The sequence below is a fragment of the Gossypium hirsutum genome, chromosome A08, assembly GCF_007990345.1.
Source record: "Gossypium hirsutum isolate 1008001.06 chromosome A08, Gossypium_hirsutum_v2.1, whole genome shotgun sequence".
Lineage (NCBI taxonomy): Eukaryota > Viridiplantae > Streptophyta > Magnoliopsida > Malvales > Malvaceae > Gossypium > Gossypium hirsutum.
The window spans coordinates 122,012,599-122,032,876 of record NC_053431.1 but is presented as its reverse complement, the minus strand read 5'-3'; the positions used below and the strand labels follow the sequence as shown (position 1 = coordinate 122,032,876).

The 20,278-nt window shown below is 31.4% G+C and overlaps 1 long non-coding RNA gene across 1 annotated transcript; it reads right to left on the bottom strand.

Moving 5' to 3' along the window:
* Positions 1-8,261: 8,261 nt before the first annotated feature.
* LOC107893886 (uncharacterized) lies at positions 8,262-9,391 on the bottom strand. The gene is made up of 2 exons (XR_001683053.2): positions 8,859-9,391; positions 8,262-8,576 (listed from the first exon to the last, which is right to left on the bottom strand). It is a non-coding gene; the product is annotated as an uncharacterized lncRNA (long non-coding RNA).
* Between the last annotated feature and the right edge of the window lie 10,887 nt (positions 9,392-20,278).

Sequence of the window (20,278 nt, the reverse complement as noted above, 5' to 3'; positions counted from 1 at the left end):
ACTTCTTTGATGCTTCGACAACATGGATGGGCTCCACCACCCTCTTCCTCTATTTTCTTTTTCTTTTTTTTTTGTGCCTTTTCAATTCTTTTTTTATAATTTGATGAGAAAATATTGGACTAAAATGAATTCTTAAATTTTTTTAAGTTAAAAAAAATTTAATCTCAATTTTTTACTAAAATTTTTAGATATTTATGATATTTTTTTAAAAATATAATACGTTTTAAAGGGTTTTTTTTTCAACTTTTATGATTTTTTTAATCTTTTGAAAAAATTAAGGAATTTTGGCTTTTTTACAAGTGGTACCGTTTGATTGGTTTGAAGGGATTTTTTTCAATAAAAATTGTAAATGGCGTAACGTGGTAGATAAAGGAAACGCAGAATGGCCAAAGTGATAAAAAATTATTGAGGTAGTAAATTGTCAAATATTAAATTAAAATTATTAAATAATTTAGTGATTCAAAGTCAGATACCAAATGATATTTTAACTTAAAATTCTAGATGTTCAGAAAGAAATTTGTATTTTGACACAACTAAGTCAAATAAAAAAATTAAAGAATCAATTAAAATAAATAACTAAAATAAAACAACAAATCAAATATTAAAATAATAAAGAATAAAATAAAGATGATAAATGAAAAAGATGAAACATGTCGTGTAGAAGACATAAGGAGCCTTGAAAACAAAAAGAATTCACAACCCCTTCAATTGGCTCTAATTTCCACTTCAAAAAAAAAAACAAAAACCTTAACAATAAAAAGAAAAAACTCAACTAGAATTTATTAACTAAAAAAAAGTTGTTGAATAATAATAAATTGATTTTCTTTTATACAATGTAAAAGATTTTATTAGGCTAGCTAAACAAATCTAAATAAAAAGAAACTCGTAATTTTTATAATAATCCTATTCAGAAATTTTATTTGCGCAATATTCACTAAAATGGTTATAACTTGAGTTCACGAACTCGAAATTGAGTTATTCAAAGTGTATTTCGAATCTAAGAGATAGATCTTCAAATGCTATGGGACATTTTAATCTAAAAATGTCTAGAGCCTATCCAAAAATTTCTCGCAAGTTAACTAGTCTTTTCAACTTGAAAATTGACAGTTTGATTGAATTGACTTGAATACATTTCACACATCCCGTGCATGTATCATTCCTCGTTTTTTGAAAAGATTTATTTTTATATACTGGTTTTGATCAAATCTTGGTTTGATTTACTTGACCTTTGATCTTGTTATTAGACCTTAAAGTAGTGTAAATCAATCACATCAATAGGTCTAAAATTAGGTCTTGAAAACTCGTATTATATATATATGATCACCTGTTCATATTAGCTACTATGTTTTCGTATGATCATTAAGTATCCATATGATTTTTTAGTTAAAAAGATGAAAACAGACAACACTCCTTTAGTTGGAAGTTTCAAACATAAAGCGAGAACCCTTAATTATTACAATTTGTGTGTATGACCTTGTTTATGATTTGTTAATTAAGTCTATTTATTTTGTTGCATAAATTGTTTGTATTTTAATTATTGAATTTGTGTAAAATTATTAACTTCTAAATTAATTCAATTTTAAATTTTAAATATTTAATATAATTTTATTTATAATTTAATTTTAAGTTATCTAATTTTCAATATATATGTATATAAATTGTAATTAAAAATTAATACTAAAGATTTAGGATTTAGTCAAACAATTTGGAGACTAGTCAAACATATAACACGAATATATTATATATGATTTTTTTTCATTAATAAAATGTTGTAGTTATGTATATGAAGATTACATCTTAATGATAGCTATATGAGATATCTGGATTATGACTGACAATTAGAGCTATTAGATAAGGAACTTGACTCTATAATTTAACATATAGAATAAAACTTCATGCGACTTAAATACATGTAATATTGTAAGATCCAAAATTAATTTTGTGAATATTCAAAGCTTACCATAATGCAAGAAGAGCATATATTTTAACTTAATTAAGAAATTCCATGTGACTTGCATATTTTACATTTAAAAAATCACATAAAATAGTTGGTTGAGTCGTAGTTCGATTGACATGGATATTATTGTTAATATAAAAAGACATGGGTTCGAGTACGCTAAAAATATTATAAATATAAAAAAAATCATATGAGAAGGCTATTATATAGGGTTTTAATTAAATAAATCTTATATGGTTAGGTTTCTAGAAAAGATGGAGACATTAGCCCATGAGTGGAGGGTTAGGCATCGGGAAGAGATGCACAATAAATTTTCCAATGACATAGGCACAATAAATGTATGTTTTGGTGAGAGGAAATTGCTTACAAAATTGAATTTTAAACTATTACAAAGATAAATTAGAGAATTCATTAGCTCTAAGGCCAATTCTGTACATTATTTATGCAAATTTTGTGTATGATTAAAATCTCCCTTTTTTAGAAACTCATTATAAAATCCATTTCTAATTTGCTCGAATAGATTCTATGCATAGGGAAAGGGAGAAAGTTTTAATGGAAAGTAACCACGTCGAGAAAGCGAAGGAGGTGGAAAAAAGCAACACTGTTACTGAAGTTACTAATGTCAAAACTGATAAGGAGAGGAAAGCTTTTTTTAGGTAGTTTGCAGAAACAAACTTGGGAAGAAACTCATATATGCTTAGTTGTTACTGATGAAAGCCTTATTTAATTTGGAACAAATATCGGAGAGTTTGGACTTTTTCTACTAAGTTATGTATGGGGGATCAAAACTTTGTTGGTGTGCTCTTTAAGCACCCTCCGTTCCAGTGAGTCAAATATCATAGCAAAAATTAAGGTGGTTGGCATAGTAGAACAAAATGTTTTTTTTTTTTTCCTTTCTTGCAAATTAAGAAAGTTGCATGTTTTAAGGCGACCAAGGACAACGCCAGGATGGGAAAAAAAAGAAAGGAAAATGTTCAAGTGCATCTTCAATCTTAACCGCTTTGAGGAGAATTTGCTTTGGGCTTGTCGAGTGGAAACCAAATTACATTAGAAAAGACCAATGATTAGGATGATCCTTGGTCCTCTTTTAGGAGGTGAGTTATTAGTGTTAGTTAAGTTAATTATCATTGTAGTTTAACTTTGTTTACACTTTCAGTTCCTATACTTTGGTTGTAAGATATTTCTACTTTTAGTTTAATGTATTTCAGTTTTTTTTTTAAATCAACTAAAATTTATTCCTTTTACGTTTATTGCTTTAAATTTTCTTGTTGAATGCATTTAGGTTCATGTTCTTTAAGTTTTTTTTGTATAAAAATCCAAACTTTTATATTTTTCTTAAGTTTTACTTTAATAGCTTCTTTGTTTTCATTTCTATGTTCATTCTCTTTATTTTCAGTATGAGCAGTTAAACCTAAAAGGAGGTTGGTTGATGAAGATGTGGGTAAGTTGATTTTTGGACAAAGGACTAAATCGTAATGAATTGGACTACATTGAATAGACCTAAAAGCTTAAGAAGTGATGCCCCTAAGGGAATATCTAGGCAAGTGATACCGATCATTCATTAGCCCCGGGTTAACTACTGAGATCGAGAGATAAATCGGATTAATTCGTCTAAATCGGTAAAATTGAAATTGAAAGATAAAATGGAGTCACTTAGTAATTTAAGCGATTTAAGTCTCTCATTCGAGGACCGGCGACCCACATCGAAATCAACCAACCACCGTTAGTCATTTATTTGGTTATTTTTTTTGGTTTTGTACTATTTGCAATTTAGCCTTTAGATTAGCATATATAATTTTCTTGAAAAATTTTCTTGTTATGATTTGCCGTACTATAAAATCATATCAGTAGCCACTTCGACTCTATAGTGTACGCTATTTATCATTTGCCCGCCATCTCTTTTGGTTTTTATCCTTGGAATAGTCCAATATTCCATTGTAACACTACACATATTACAACTAACTTGTATGCTTGCAATAAAATTGCATTTTAAACTTGTTTTATAAAATTGTTTGTTTTATGCACACGTGTGAATGCGGCCAAATCCATTATTCATCTTTCAAATTGTCAAAGATTATTCCTTGGAGAGTTGATTAAAGTAATTAATTGAATTTGTTGGGGTTTATATCTCGAAAGTTTCAGTTGGACAACTATCTTCTATCCATATCTCTCGGTTTATTCGATCCATCTTCCACCTTCGTTTTCTTTATTTATTCATGTTTTGAATCTTTATTTTTTTTATTGTTGAATTTAATTTTTTAGTTGTTTTCGTTTTCTTTGTTTCTAAATCTATTTGTTTCTTCTTTCAGGCCAGGTCCTAATTTTTTTTCAAGTCGAACAACTTGAATACAATCTTGGTCCGCTACCCCCATCATTACTATTTGATAGTAATTGAATTTTCATGAAGAAAGATATTGACAAGGTCATTGGACAAGCACTGATTAAGTACTTTAGTAATGATATATAATTAGGGAGAGCTCAGTCACAATACTATAGTGAAATGACGTCATGTCTAAATAAGTTTATAATTAATAAGCAAAAAGCTAGATTTTAATTATAAATTATTTTAGCCCTAATTATATATATCCAATCGATCCTTCCATGTAGAACCAAATGAATAGAAATTAATGGAAATGATAAAGTTAGAAAAGTCACATTCACAAATGAATGTGTAATGGCCTAAATTCAAGGTTATCGGAACAGTGGTTTCGTAATCACAAATCCAATTTAAAGAAAAATTTATTTTAATATTTTTTCATGAATATTGATATGATAGGAAAATTGAATGAAAATATTGATAGAAAAATTTTACTGATTTAGTGGTTAGTTAGAAAAAGAAATTATTGAAGAAATTGAGTAAAAACAAGGTATCGAGACCTTGACCTTGTAAAACTGAGTCAGAAATATTTTTATAAATATTTATGAAATGTTAGTAATATGGTATTAAAATTTCATTATAAAATTTTTACGTTTGAGTAGTTAATTAAGTGAAAAGGACTAAATTGAAAAGGGTGTAAAAGTTATTAGAAGGATTAAATAGCTCAATTGTTAAATGAGGAGGGAAATAAATTGCAAATAAGCCCAAAAGGATATAGTTTTGGCGGTATAAGCTAAGAAAAATCAGGAGAATTGGTGAAATAAGAGCAAAATGGGAAAATAACAAAATTTACTAAAATAAAAATGGGACCAAATTGGAATATCTAAAATTCTCTTCATATTTCTTCATTATCATCAGCCAAAAATGTCCTAGGGGTTTATTTAAGCTGGTATTTTATAATTTTTGTATCAAGTGAGTTAATCCTTTCCCTTTTCTTATAATTTTGTGTTTTTAAGACTTTTACAACTAGGTCCTACTATTAAATTCATTAGTTTTTGATTTCATGGATGAAATTGAAAGAAACTAAAGTTGAGTGCTATAATTTTATGATGAAATAGCATGAAATTGAAGCTTTAATTTGTTTATGAGATGATTTTATTAGGTAATTTCAATAGAAATTGATTTTTAGGATCTAATTGTGAAAATGTTTGGAATTAAAGTCTAGTGCTGAAATTATGATTCCTAAAGGTTATAAAGTAGTTTAAAGTGATAGAATTAAGTGTTAATTTTATAAAAATCAGCTCAATTGAGAGGCTAATTGAGTAGGGACAAAATTATCATTTATTAAAAGCTTAAGGGAAAAATAGTAATAAACATCTTCCACTAAAACAATTTTAGACAGCAGCAGTAGACTAACTTTGAAAAAAACAAAATATGGAATTAAATCTTGTTGAGTCTAGTTTCTCGTGGAAGAAACAGTATAAGCAATCGAATTATAAATCATGAGATATAATAAATTTTGTGAAATAAGGTCAGAATGAATTCGGGTTCCCCTTTTCTGACTTTGGAAAATCATTAAAAATTGGAGAAAAATAATTAGGGGTTAAAATTTACATGTTTAAATTATTAATGAGTCTATTTTCAATAGAAACAAACTAAAACATCATCCAAATATTGTACTAAGAGATAATTAATTTTTAGCAAAGAAAGGTAGAAGCTGTTAGACAGGGTAAGTTTGAAGATTTTACTGTACTTATTGGCTGAACCAAAAATTCTGAAAATTTTATGGTAGAAAGGTATTTGAGTCTAGTTTCAGAAACATCAAACGGTTTTTAATTTGTAATTTTGTAGCTTGAGATATAAATAATTTAGTGACTATGAGCCAAGTAGACAGCTTTGAATGAACTATAAATAATAGTGGAATTATAGAGAATGTTACATATGAACATGAAATGTATTAAATTGATGATTAAATTTATTTATTTAGATTCAAAAACTTCAAATACGAAGCTAGATCAAGGAAAGGAAAAAGTTCGGGATTAGTAGATTTTTGTATACGAACAAGTATTGAGGTAAGTTTGTGTAACTTGAATTATATTTTTAAATGCTTGAAATATATGTTATTGATGTGAATATGATTTGAATGTTCATTGTATGAAAATTGATGAAACATTGATATGTTTGATAAAAAGGGGAAGAAATCCCGGTTGAATGAAAGAAAAATTCGATGGATCTCTGAAGAGGAATTGAAGGTAAAAGGGATCTAGCCCAGACGGGTGATCTATTTTGATATAGCTCTCCCGAAGAATATGTGTAAAATGGATTTAGCCCGGACTGGTAATCCGAATTAGGGTCTGAATTTAGCTTGGACTGGTAATTCAGATCCAAGCTCATTAGAGTAATTGTCGTTGGAGGAGATTTAGCTTAGACTGGTAATCCCGACAATACTCTATGAGTTTATATTATAAGGGATTTAGCCTGAACTGGTAATCTCGCTATAAGAATGAGGTTCGCGGGAGTGTGCTTTTTGAAATGGAAATGTATGCACATGAATATGAATTGACGAACCCGGAATTGTACACTAAAAGTGTACCTCTAAAAATCCATTGAAATTTTGAGAAATTCAACGGGATAAATATGGAAAAATAACAAGGGAATAGAAATCATGGTATTGATGAGCTCATCAATCATGGTATATATTATTGATACATGGAAATTATTGGACTAACTTGAATGTTGAGCTTGTGCATGTTAGGGTAATAATGCATTGAATGGATGTATGAATGTTTATTGCATTGTATTGAAAATGTTAGGTAAGTGTAATTCTTGTTACATGAGCTTACTAAGTACAAAGTGCTTACCCTATTTCCTTTTCCCCTGTTTTGTAGTGTTAAGAGCTCGGAGGTAGGATTCGGTCAGAGACACATCACACTATCACCTCAAGATTTCAGTATATAAAGAAACTTTATTTTGGAAACCAATGGCATGTATAAGCTAATAAAGTAAATGTTAATGTGAAATGAATGTAAGGTTAGCCATTGGTATGGCTAACAAATCTTGATTTTGGTATATGATGAGGTTATCTTATGGATATACTTGAATCTATCTTGAAAATATGTTGAAATGAATTAGTTGATTTGGATTGGTCTAGGTTTAAAATTGCAGGGAAGGTTAGATATCTATAAAGGGGTTATATTGAGTTCATGAAAAAAAAACTTCGGATTTTGCGAAAAAATTCTTATGGTTTCGATTTAATCCTGGTTTGGTCCCGATGTATGTTTTGGGCTTTGGAAGCCCATCTAAGGGACGTCATGACAAGTTTAGGTAAACGAATAGTATTTAACTTGTAATAACGAAAAATTAATTCGATAAACTCCGGTAATGCCTCGTACCCTATTACGGCAATGAATATGGGTAGGGGTATTACAAAATGCGTTTTCTCACTAAGTGTAAAAATGATTTGAGAATTAATTTAAGGTTTTTGAATTATTATTTAATTTGTAAACAATTGAAGTTCGAAAATGAAACTAAACTTGTAACGACCCATATTTCACGGGCACCGAAAAAGTGAATTTAGGGCCTCCGTCTTAGGAAAACAAGTCCGTAAATATTTATTAAAAATATTTACGAAGTTAGTTATGGGTTGAATTAGATTTTGATTAGGTGAATTTAGTTTAATTAAAAGTAATTATTAAAAAGGACTAAATTGAATAGAGCGTAAAAGATTAATTTTAAAATAGAAAAAAATGACAAGGGACTAAATTAGTAATTAAACCAAATTAGTGACATGTGTAAGATAGAGAATAAATACATGTGTATTAAAATTATTAGTACAAATGTATGTTATATATATATTTACTTATTTATTAAGTAAAAGATATTTACTTATTATTATTATTATTATTATTATTTGTAATGACCAATTTTGGCCCGGGCCCGCTAAAACCCCAAAAAATATATACAAAAATAAATAAATAAATACCACAGTCCATTAAATATCTTTTTTTATAGTCCAAAATCCAAAATTAATACAAGACCAAAACTTAAATCTTATAACGGTCCATTTACAGGCTTTGACCCAAACTAATACCCTATACAAGCCCAAATCAACCCATTTACAAATAAACCCGAGCCCAAATACGATAAGCTCAAATGGCCCAAGATTCGAAAATTAGGGCGGAACCCTAACTGTTTGTTTGCGCCGCAGCAGTCCCAGCCTCCACGCCTCCGTACGGCCTCCTGGCGCCACGCCCATGCCCCGTATGCCAGCACACGGCCCCGTACCCGAGCAGACACCCGTACCTGCAAGAAGACAAACAAAAACAACAGCGAATAGAAACAAAGATATATTGTATATTTTCGGTTCATTTTTCTTTTTCTTTTCGGGTATAAAAGCCCAGCTTTTAATCTTTGTAAAGGTTACGTTCACAGAGATAATACAAACGCACAATACAAAGTAATCAAAAAAAGGTGACTTTCGAATCAAAATCCCTCAATACTTTACTCCCTCCGTTTCTTTTTTTTTTCTTTTCTTTCGTGGGTTTGTGATTCTGGTATTCGAAAAAGAAAACGAAAGAGGCTTACCTCGCGAGTTTGTCGTTGACTCCTCCTTGCTCCGTCGAAATCGAGAGTGAAGGAGGGGTCTTGAGGCCGAAAATCATCTTCAAAAGGCAAATACGCCTGCGGTTGGGGATGATGGAGGTGAGAGCCAAATGATTTGGCTAAAGGTCGGCTGAAAAAACAAATGGGGGCTAGGGTTTTGAAATGGCTGAATAGCCAAATTTAGGGTATTTTAAAGGTTTGGATACGGCATCGTTTTGGGCTTGGTTCAGTGGCTCTAAAAATAGCGTCGTTTATATGGTTGGGGCTCCGCGCGTCGACCCGTCCCAGGACCCGGATCCTCGCCTCTGTGCCACAAATGGGGAATTTGCAATATCAGTCCCTCCCCTTTCGCGCCGTGTGCAAATTGGCTCTTATTCGTATTGCTTTTTTTATTTTGGCCCGGTTGTTTGCGCGTGTTTGCACTTTGGTCCATGCCTCAGTGCTGCGTTTTGGGGTCTGAATTATTTCCAGACTTGGTCCCTGCGCCTTCATACACGTTGCACACCGGTCCCCTTTTTAATAATTCATTTCTTTCATAATTTACCCTTTTCGTTTTTATTCTATTTTAATTGGGTTTTCTTCTAATTTATTTCATGGTTCATCATTTTTAAAATACATTCAACATTCTTGATTTTCGTCTAGCTTTTTTTGTTTTAAATCACTTTAACGATTTTCTTTTGTTTTTTAATCGCCATTATAATGTCTTTATATTATCATACACATAGGTGTATACATATTTTATAATAAAGTTAATGATTTCTTATATGTATAACAGTTTTTGACCCTATCCGTGTGTTCTAACATATATATATTGCTATTTACGTTAGTACATATATTGGGTTTCTACACGTTACTAAACCTGTATATTTTATACGTATTTTTTTTATACATATAAACATGTTTTTTGAATCTATTGTGTAATTTGTAATAAAATTAATTTAGCCCTATGCATATTATCATTTCTATGTTATTTTACATGAAATTACTTTTAAATTTATATATACATATACATATTGATACACTTATTACTTTAATAGATTTTTTTAAAACACTTTTTGCTCTGTGATTTATCAAGTATTTTCTCTATATACATGAAATAATTTTGGAAATTTCATTGTTTTTTTTTTAATTATAAAACTATTATTGTTTGAGTATATCTTTATATTATATTGCTTTTGTGTATATATAGTCTATTACTTTAAATGTTTTGATATAAGGATGTGTATAATTTTTAGATTATTTTGAAAATCTATAGGTATCTTATTATTAATCTCATGTTTTTTTAATAGATTTACATTTATATATGTTTTATAAATCTATTTTGTGTGTTATATCTCATCTTGTATCCTTATTTTTCTTTTGCATTATATATTATTTAAATCATCATGTAGTTTGTCCACTCTTAAATATATTTGTGTTTAAAATATTTTACATGCAACTTGATTCAAACTTTCATTCTATAATATCCATTTCAAAAAATTATATATATATCTATCCCTAGTTTTTTTTTATATACAAATTTGTCAACCCACATTTTATGCGCCCATTTATTCGTCGTTACTTTAAAATAATTTTATACCATATTGCTTCTTCGATTTGCATTTTGTTTTGTGCATCTAGTAGTAGTCATTTTATGTTATGTCATGCATGTTGTTGTAGCATATTATTTGTTCATTGTCCTATGTTGTCATGTTAATTATTCTCCATGCATTATTGTAATCGGATTACATTTTTAGGTTAGCTATATTTAATTATTAGTTTGTTAGTTGATCGCACCTCATATATGTCAATTATCCCATGTCATCGTTTTCCACTTGAGTTTTGAAACGTGGTTTTATGTTATGTTAATTATTCCATGTTGTAGTCATTTTATGTTATGTCATGCATGTTGTTGTAGCATATTATTTGTTCATTGTCCTATGTTGTCATGTTAATTATTCTCCATGCATTATTGTAATCGGATTACATTTTTAGGTTATCTATATTTAATTATTAGTTCGTTAGTTGATTGCACCTCATATATGTCAATTATCCCATATCATCGTTTTCCACTTGAGTTTTGAAACGTGGTTTTACAAAATCCAAATTTTTGTGATTCATTTCGTCTTATTTATAGTCGCATTAACGTGCTTTAAGCTATTTTTATAATTATTCGTCTAAAAATTCTTTAAAACGAAGGCGATATTCGATACTTGGTAATTCGTGGAATCGTGCCCTAACGTGTTGGGTTGCAATTTCTCGTTCGCTCAAAGTAATTGAACATTCCCTTTAGAATTTCCCCCATGTCTTTTAAAAATCCCTCAATTGAAGGCGATGCACGATTATTGGCAATTCACGGAATTGTGCCCTAATGTGCTGGGTTGCAACTTATCGTTTGCTGAAAATAATCAAATATCCCTTCCAAATTTCACTCATGTCATCTAAAAATCCTTTAAAACGAAGGCAATACTAAGTATTTGTCAATTCAGGAATCATGCCCTATCGTGCTGGATTGTGATTTCTCGTTTGTTCAAAACAATCGAATATTCTTTTAGGTTTTCACTCATGTTTTTTTTAAGAAAACCCTTTAAAACAAAGGCGATGTTCGATGTTTGACAATTCGAGAATCGTACCCTATCGTGCTGGGTTGCGCATTTCCATTTGTCTAAAACGATCGAAGATCCCTTCAGAATTTCATTCACGTTTTTTAAAAACTCTTTAAAACGAAAGAAATGTTCGCTGTTTGGAAATTCGAGGAATAGTGCCCTATCGTGCTGGGTTGCAATCTCCCGTTTGTTTAAAATAATTGGATATCTCTTCGAAATTTCACTCGTATTTTCTAAGGTGAGGCAATGGTCAACGTTTGGAAATTTGAGGAATCGTGCCCTACTGTGCTGGGTTTCGGTTTTTCGTTGGACTAAATAGTTGAGTATCCTTTTGTGATTTTCGAATTATAAATTGCCGGACGTCGAAACAAGAAGATTTTTGGCAACCAACTCGGGTTATTCAAATGTTATTAAAAAAGAACCACATTTCAAAAACATTTTTAATTTTAGACATAAGGACAGTATTTAATCGATTTGGTACCAATTTTGGGCGTAGTGAGGGTGCTAATCCTTCCTCATACGTAACCGACTCCCGAGCCCGTTTTCTCAGAGTTTCGTAGACCAGAATTGTTGTTTTAGTAAACCAAGAATATTTTATTAAAATAACCAAATTCTTAGGTGATCCGATCACACCAAAACAAAAGGATCGGTGGCGACTCCATGTTTTATTTTCAAAAAGTCGATTCCCCCATTTTTCATTAATCTTAAAATTTTTTAAAAATGGATGGTTTCGACATTATTATTTTTATATTTTATCTATTAATTGAGATAATGACAAATGTATGGTGTGGGATTAATACATGTGTACATGTGTGTATGAATACACATGTAATATTTTTATTTGTATTAATTAGATATTTTATTAATTGTTAATTTAGTAAATGAAAGTAATAATAAACAAATCATAAAAAATAGAATAGAAAAGTTACAGAGAAAGTCATGAAAATTGGAGAAAGAAAGAAGAAAAGAAAAGAAAAAGGAGAAATTAGGGTTTAAAAGCTTGGAAGTTAAATTGGTAAGTCAATTAAGTCCCTTTCTTTGTAATTTTGATGTTTTTACAGTCTTAGAGTAAAGGACTCTTGAATTTGTGTGGAAATATTGAAAGTTGATAGACTTTTGAGTAGGGTTTATGTTGATAAATGATGAAATTAAGGATTAAATTGATAGAATCATTGTTTAGAATTGATTAGAGGACTAAATTGTAAACTAGGCTATAAGTTTTAAGTTTATAGGCTAAATTGAAAGAATTTTGAAATTATGGTAAATTGATGAAAATTTAATGGTTATATTGAAGTTCTGATGGAAATTGAATAAGAAAATGATGTGAATTGTAAAAAGGAAGAAGATGAAAATGGTTAGGACAAATTTGGGACTTAGGTAAAAGTTGCATGAAAAGTTATTATTTTATATAAAATATGTGTATTATTAATTAATTGTACTTATGCTAATTTTTGTAGCAAACAAGGAAACCGAGACGTTGAATACGAAGGGAAAAGAAAAAGTGATTGAAGAATAGCTCGAGAAAAATATCGGTTTGTATTATCATAATTCAAGTTATTTCTTATTAAATGTTTAATTTTAATATATGTGTATAGAATTTGAATGTGAGGTAAATATTTATATTTAAGTTGAATGTGAATTAGATTTATTTGATGAATAAATATATGTATGTGAAATTGAATTGTATGATTGAATTGAGTAATGTTTGTATGCATATGAATTTGAATTGAGAAATATGTGAGAAAATGTGGTCAAAGTGCAATTGATGTGAAATGACTGAAATAGAGGAAGTAATCCGATACCTTATTAACTAGTCGGGCTTAGTGGATATAGTTGACATGCCATAGGATTGGAAAGGTTCAGGGATACTTCGACTTCGAGTCGATGAGACACTTGATGTGTCATTATTGCTTCGGATAGATTCGATGAGGCGTTGGTCGCCACTTTGCTTCGGCTTAGTCGATGAGATGTTGGTCGTCACTTATTTGCTTCGAACTATCCGATGAGGCGTTGGTTGCCATTCTGGTGTGTTTGGTTGGATCCGTGTATCCGCCAAAGTCTGAGTCATGTTAATAGGGGAAAATAAGTGAAATAATAAAATAAAATGAATTTGATTAATCGAGCTATCGAATAAAATGAGAAAGTGATATTGTAAGATGGAATGTGAGATGAAATTTGTAAAGAGATTGAAGGCATGAACCAAAGGTTTATGAAGTGTTTATATTTGAAATGTGATTTGAATAATTATATGTGGTTGAGAGATGAATCAAAGGTTCATGAGTTATTTGAAATCTCATTGATGATTTATTGGATCTATCATTGGAAATGATATAATGGAAATATGATTGTTTGGTATGAATTTATATATTGATTTGTATGTATGATTTGCTAATTATCTATGTATGTTATGATATTTTATTGTTGTTATAATTTGAATTATGATAATACCACTGAGTATTTCTAATACTCAGCGTACGGTTGTTTCCCGTGCATAGGTTAGGTAAAGTTGAAGTTTAGTCAAGCATCCGAGTCAATCCCGACCTCAGCTCAATTTTGGTGATGCATCTTGTCGAAACCTCTTTTTTAAAAAGGGAGGTATTTTAAAAACGGGAGTCGCCACCAACCTTTTTAGGTGTGATTGGATCACCTTATAAAACATTTTGGTCTACGGAAACATAAGAAGATGGGTTCGGGAGTTGATTACGTGCAAGGAACGATTAGCACCCTTGCAACGCCCAAAATTGGTACCAAATTAATTTTCTGTCTTGATGTCAAAAGTTTGAAAGAATTTAGAAATAAGATCCTTTTTAAAGCTATAATAATTTGCTGAAAATCGAGGTTTTTTCGCTCCAAAAGAGTACAAACATCACATCCAGCATGATTGGGCACGATATTCTTAATCTTTCGAAATTGAAATCATCTCGTGATTTACAAAATCTATTTATAAGGATACTTTAGACATTTAGACAGATGGGAAATCGCAACCCAGCATGTTAGGGCACTACTTCCCGAATTCCTAAATACCAAAAACATTGCCTCTCTTTTAAAAATTCTTTTGGATTAAATGAGATATAATTTTTTTTAAAAGTAATGATGTATTTAACGTATTACAAAGGATTAATATTAAGTAAACTAAGTTACTTGATTCATACTTTAACATTTCATGTAAACATAGTATGGAAAATGATAAATAATGACCTAAATCACACAGTATACATTAACATTTCATGCATATATAATTGTAAATAACGCAAATATACATTATCATTCCATGCAAAATACAACATAAAGAATAATGAATAGAACAATACAAATTACATAATATACAACAATATTTCATGCGAATATAACTTAAAATAACAACACAAATTTCCATGCAAATATATAAAATAATAAATGAAATAAGAATAGCAAGTAATTCATAAGATACAGTTAACATATTAAAATAATACTAAATAAACACAAAATAGTATAAAAATAAATAAGTTAGGAATATATAACAAAAGTCAGAAGAAAAGAAAAAGATAAGATTAAATACAAATAAGAATTTAAAACAATATAAAAATTATACTATATAATGTAGTGGCTTAACATATATTTATAAAAATAATAATATGTTGAATAGGAACAAAATTTTATAATAAATTTTAGAATATTAAATACTAAATATTTAATAATGATATATATTATTTAATATTAGTTGAAGTTTTTAGAGAAAATTGTACATAGTAATAAATAAATAATAATATAATATAATATATAATGAAAATGATATAATGAATAAAATATATATTAAAATAATATAATATATATATGATAAAGCGTATAAATAAATATCTAATTAAAAATATATATAATAATTTTTATATAATAATGTTTGTAGTGAAAATAAAAAAGATTTAAAATAGATAAATTATATATAAAAAAATTAAAAATAATTTAAATGAAATAAGAATAAAGCTTTAGGGTTAATTTTAAAAGAATTTTAGACCCAATTGAAACACACGCTAAAACCAAGGGACTCACTGGGCAATTTATCCCTAGTCCCAAAACGACGACGTTTCAAAATGGGCTTTATTATAGCAGCTAAGACCAAATTAAAATAAGAATAAAACAACAAGGCCAAATTATAATAAAATAAAATAAAATTATAAATATTGAAAATGCGGAAGGACCAATTGGGCAATTTGCCCATTTACCAAAAACACGCAGATCCTCTCTGTGTCACGGGTCAACACGCGGATCTTAAGCTAAAACGACACCGTTTTAGTACTTATTAGACTAAGCAAAAACGACACCGTTTCTATTGTACTATTTAAGTTAGTTTTTGGCCCAAAATTCATTTTTAGAAACTGTTTAAAAAAAAACTTTGAAATCCTCTGAAAGAGGAAAGGAGAAGGCCGTCCGGGCTCCAGTCTCCGGTTACTGGGCAGTACGCGCCCACGCGCTACATGTTCTACTGTACACGGCGATCAGAAGGTCAAAAGCCTTCATTCTTTCGGGCGAAACACAGGTAATCCTTTACTTTTTAAATATTAACAGTTTTTTTTTTGTAAAGAATGTGCTTAATAAAAGGAAATAAATTACGATGAACTAGATATATGTTTAAATCACCTTTCTTTAAAAAAAAATCTGCTTGTACTTCTTTCTTGTAGTATCTTCTTTCGTATATATTTCAAAAAACGGGTCCCAAATTACAATGAAATCATTCGGCTTTTATAGCCTCTATTTACAAGTTTGGTGTATTCCCTATTCGATTTCTTGCCATGTTTGCTATGTTCTTCTTTCTCTTTTTTGCAGGTAACGATGAGGAGACTAGCGATGATTAGGCACTGATGATGACACGCTGGCGTTGATTCGTGCGCCGATCACGGTGCGATACGGAACCTGGAATCACGGCACTGATGGAGGCATCGATGGAGGGTGACGGTTGGAGTGCTTGCGGCGCCTAGGGTTTCTAAATCCCTAGGTCTTCTGCCCTTAGTTTACGGTTTGGGCCTCTTGGGCCCCGTATGTTTTTTTTTGGGTTGAGGGTGTAATGGTCACTTGGGTTCTTAGGCTAATTGGGTCTTGAGTCATTAGGTCTTTAGGCCCATTTATTGTAAATCGGACATTACAGACATTCAATTTATTTTATTATTTTTTATTGTTTTATTCTATTTCACGGGCCCAGGAAAATTGGGCTATTACAGCTGCCCCTCTTTGCTTATTACTGTGTAACAAGAATAGGGCAAAGATTATAAGAAGACCAAATTTGCCCGGCCTGGCCAAGTCTCAAAATCTTGATCTTCATCTTCCTCAAAGGTATTCTGATAGCTTCAAACTTGCTTCACCGTAACTCAGGAATGTCAAATCTGCTATCTTCAACTTGCTTCCTACGAACTCAGAAACGCCAAGCTGAAATCTTTGATCTACTCTTTGCCTAATACGGAGAGGCCAAATTTGTCATCTTCAATCTGCTTCGATGTAAGCATACAAATATCAGATCTGCTATCTTCAATCTACTCTCTGTCAGTACAGAGACGCCAAATCTACTATCTTCTATCTGCTCTCCGACAATACAGAGACGCCAAATCTGTCATCTTCGATCTGCTCTCTGTCAATACAGATACGCCAAATCTGTCATCTTCGATCTATTTTCTGCCAATACAGAGACACCAAACCTGTTATCTTCGATCTGTTCTCTGTCAATATAGAGCTCTCTGTCAATATAGAGACGCCAAACCTGTTATCTTCGATTTGCTCTCTGACAATACAGAGACGCCAAATATGCTATTAGTGATCTATATTGTCCTTTAAAGGGCGTAACCTGTAAAATGCATATGTACTCATGCCCGATAATTAAGATGCCATGCTCACAATGAATCAAATGCTCCTAATTATGATGCAAAATGTTATGAAAATGATTCCTATTTCAGACGTCTTTATTCATACCTCCCTCCGAGTTTCCTCTTTTTCGAAATATCAATCATACTCTGCTTGTATGCTTTGAATCAAATTGGTCCTATTGTACCATTCTCTGAACGTTACAACTTGGTAGAGACGACTCCTAAGATTGAATCATTTGAATTGTCCAATTATCCTTTGGATTGAAGGAGAAATTTCCTCGAGTACCTCCGCCCCTCACTCTTAGGAATTCTTCAAACAATTGATCTGTTTTAGTTTCTTGTATTCTCTAGAGATTTCCAGAGTAATATGCAAAACTTCGTTTGTAAAAATATTTAGTTCATCAATCATTATTTCAATGCAACACACTTTATGAATAATGGAAGACAAATAATTTGATCTTAAGAATAGTTAGATAAATCATCAGAATACAACAGGAAATTAATCTGAAAACATATCTTTGAGAAGAAAAAGAATCCAAAGATAAAAAACGGAACAAAAATCAAATATCCAACATATCACGACTTGAGCTTCTGTATACAAATTCCATGAAGACTATTTTGAGTTTAACATGTGTTTAGAATATCCAAAGTACTTTGTTGATGCCCCGGTATGTAGCACACTCCACTTCTTGTCAAATCCGGTATAGCAAGGTCTCTGCATGCTTTTCAAAATTTGAGCAGCCCTTTCGGGTTTTCAACTCAAAACCCCTTTGGTCTCAAGGTGCCCTTTGCGGGTTTTCACCTTGGCCTCTCTATTTTTTTTTTTAGAAATCTCAAAGCGCCATTTGCGGGTTTTTACCTTGGATTCCCTTCTCTTTTAGACAAAGTACTTCTTGACTGAGTCTGAATTCACTGGATTGGGTAAACTCTTCCCACCCATTTTTGTCAAAATCAGTACACTACCAGAGAAAGCCTTCTTCACAACATACGGTCCTTCCCAATGCGGCATCTATTTACCTCTAAAGTCCCTCTGTATGGGAAGAATCTTTTTCAATACAAGATTCCCTTTGTGGAATTTCTTGGACAAACTTTCTTGTCGTAGGCTCGCATCATTCGCTTCTGATACATCTGACTATGACAAATAGCCCTGAGCTTCTTTTCTTCAATCAATTTCAATTGGTCATACCGCGCTTGAATCCATTCTGCTTCATCCAGCTTTATCTCTGACAAAATTCGAAGAGAAGTTATTTCTACTTCAATGGGTAACACTACCTCCATCCCATAAACCAACGAGAAAGGAGTTGCCCCAATATAGGTTCTGACGGATGTTCGATAGGCTAAGAGTGCAAATGGTAATTTCTCATGCCAATCTTTGTAGGTTTCAGTCATTTTCCCCACTATCTTCTTGATGTTTTTGTTGGCAGCTTCCACTGCCCCATTCATTTTTGGGCGATATAGAGATGAATTATGATGTTTAATCTTGATTTGGTTGCAAGCTTCCGCTATCGTGTTGTTATTCAAATTCAACGCATTGTCCGATATGATCTTCTCAGGCATTCCATACAGACAAATAATTTCCTTTTTCAAGAATCGACTTACTGCCGACTTGGTAACATTAGCATATGAAGCTGCCTCTACCCATTTTGTGAAGTAGTCGATGACCACGAAAATGAAACGATGCCCATTTGAAGCTTTTGGTGATATTGGCCCAATGATATCCATGCCCCACATGGAAAAGGGCCATGGAGAAGTTATTACATATAAGGGTAAAGGGGGTACATGAATCTTATCCCCATATATCTGGCATTTATGACATTTCTTAGAATAGCTTATAAAATCCCCTTCCATAGTAGACCAATAGTATCCAAACCTCATGATTTACCTTGCCATCGTAAAGCCATTAGCATGTGTCCCACAAACACCTTCATGTACTTCTTCTAGGATTTTTCTAGCTTCTATAGCATCGATGCATCTCAAAAGTACCTGATCTTTCCTTCTTTTATAAAGGATATCCCCATCTAGTACATATTCACAGGCTAACCTTCTCAAAGTTATTTTATCATTTTCAGTTGCATGTTCAGGATATTCACGATTTCTCACATATCGTAATATATCTTGATACCAAGGATTGTCATCCTTTTCCTCTTATTCGATGTTATAGCAATGAGCTGGAACCTCAGAAATATTCATCTGAATTGGTCTAACATCCTATTGTTTATTTACTTTAATCATGGAAGCCAATGTTGCTAAAACATCTGCCATCTGATTTTCATCTCGTAGGAGATAATTGAAGGTGATATAATCAAACCCCTCAAGTAACTCCAAAACTACCTTTCGATAATGAATCTATTTGGGGTCCCTTGTCTCCTATTCACCCCTAAGTTGGCATATTACCAACGCAGAGTCTCCATATACTTCCAGGGTTCTAATTTTTCGCTCTTTGGCCGCTCGAATTCCTATGATTCATGCTTCATACTCGGCCATATTGTTGGTACAGTCAAAATCTAATTTACATATAAATGGATAATGATCACCATTTGGGGATACCAAGACTGCCCCAATTCTATTTCCTACCGCGTTGGATGCACCGTCAAAGTTTAACTTCCATGGACGTTCTTCAATAGTTGCCACGTACATCAACTCCTCATTAGGGAAATCAAAGCTTAATGGCTCGTAATCTTCTAGAGCTCTGCTAGCCAGAAATTCTACTATCACGCTCCCTTTTATAGCCTTTTGACTCACATAGACTATATCAAATTCTGAAAGCAGTACTTGCCACCTTGCCATTCTTCCATTTAGGGCTATTGACTCCATCATGTACTTTAATGGATCAAGTTTCGAAATTAGCCAAGTCGTATGATATAGCATATATTGCCTCAGCCATCGAGTCGTCCAGATCAAAGCACAACACAACTTCTCAATTGGCGAATATCTCATCTCACACTCTGTGAATTTCTTGCTGAGGTAATATATCGCCTTCTATTTTCTT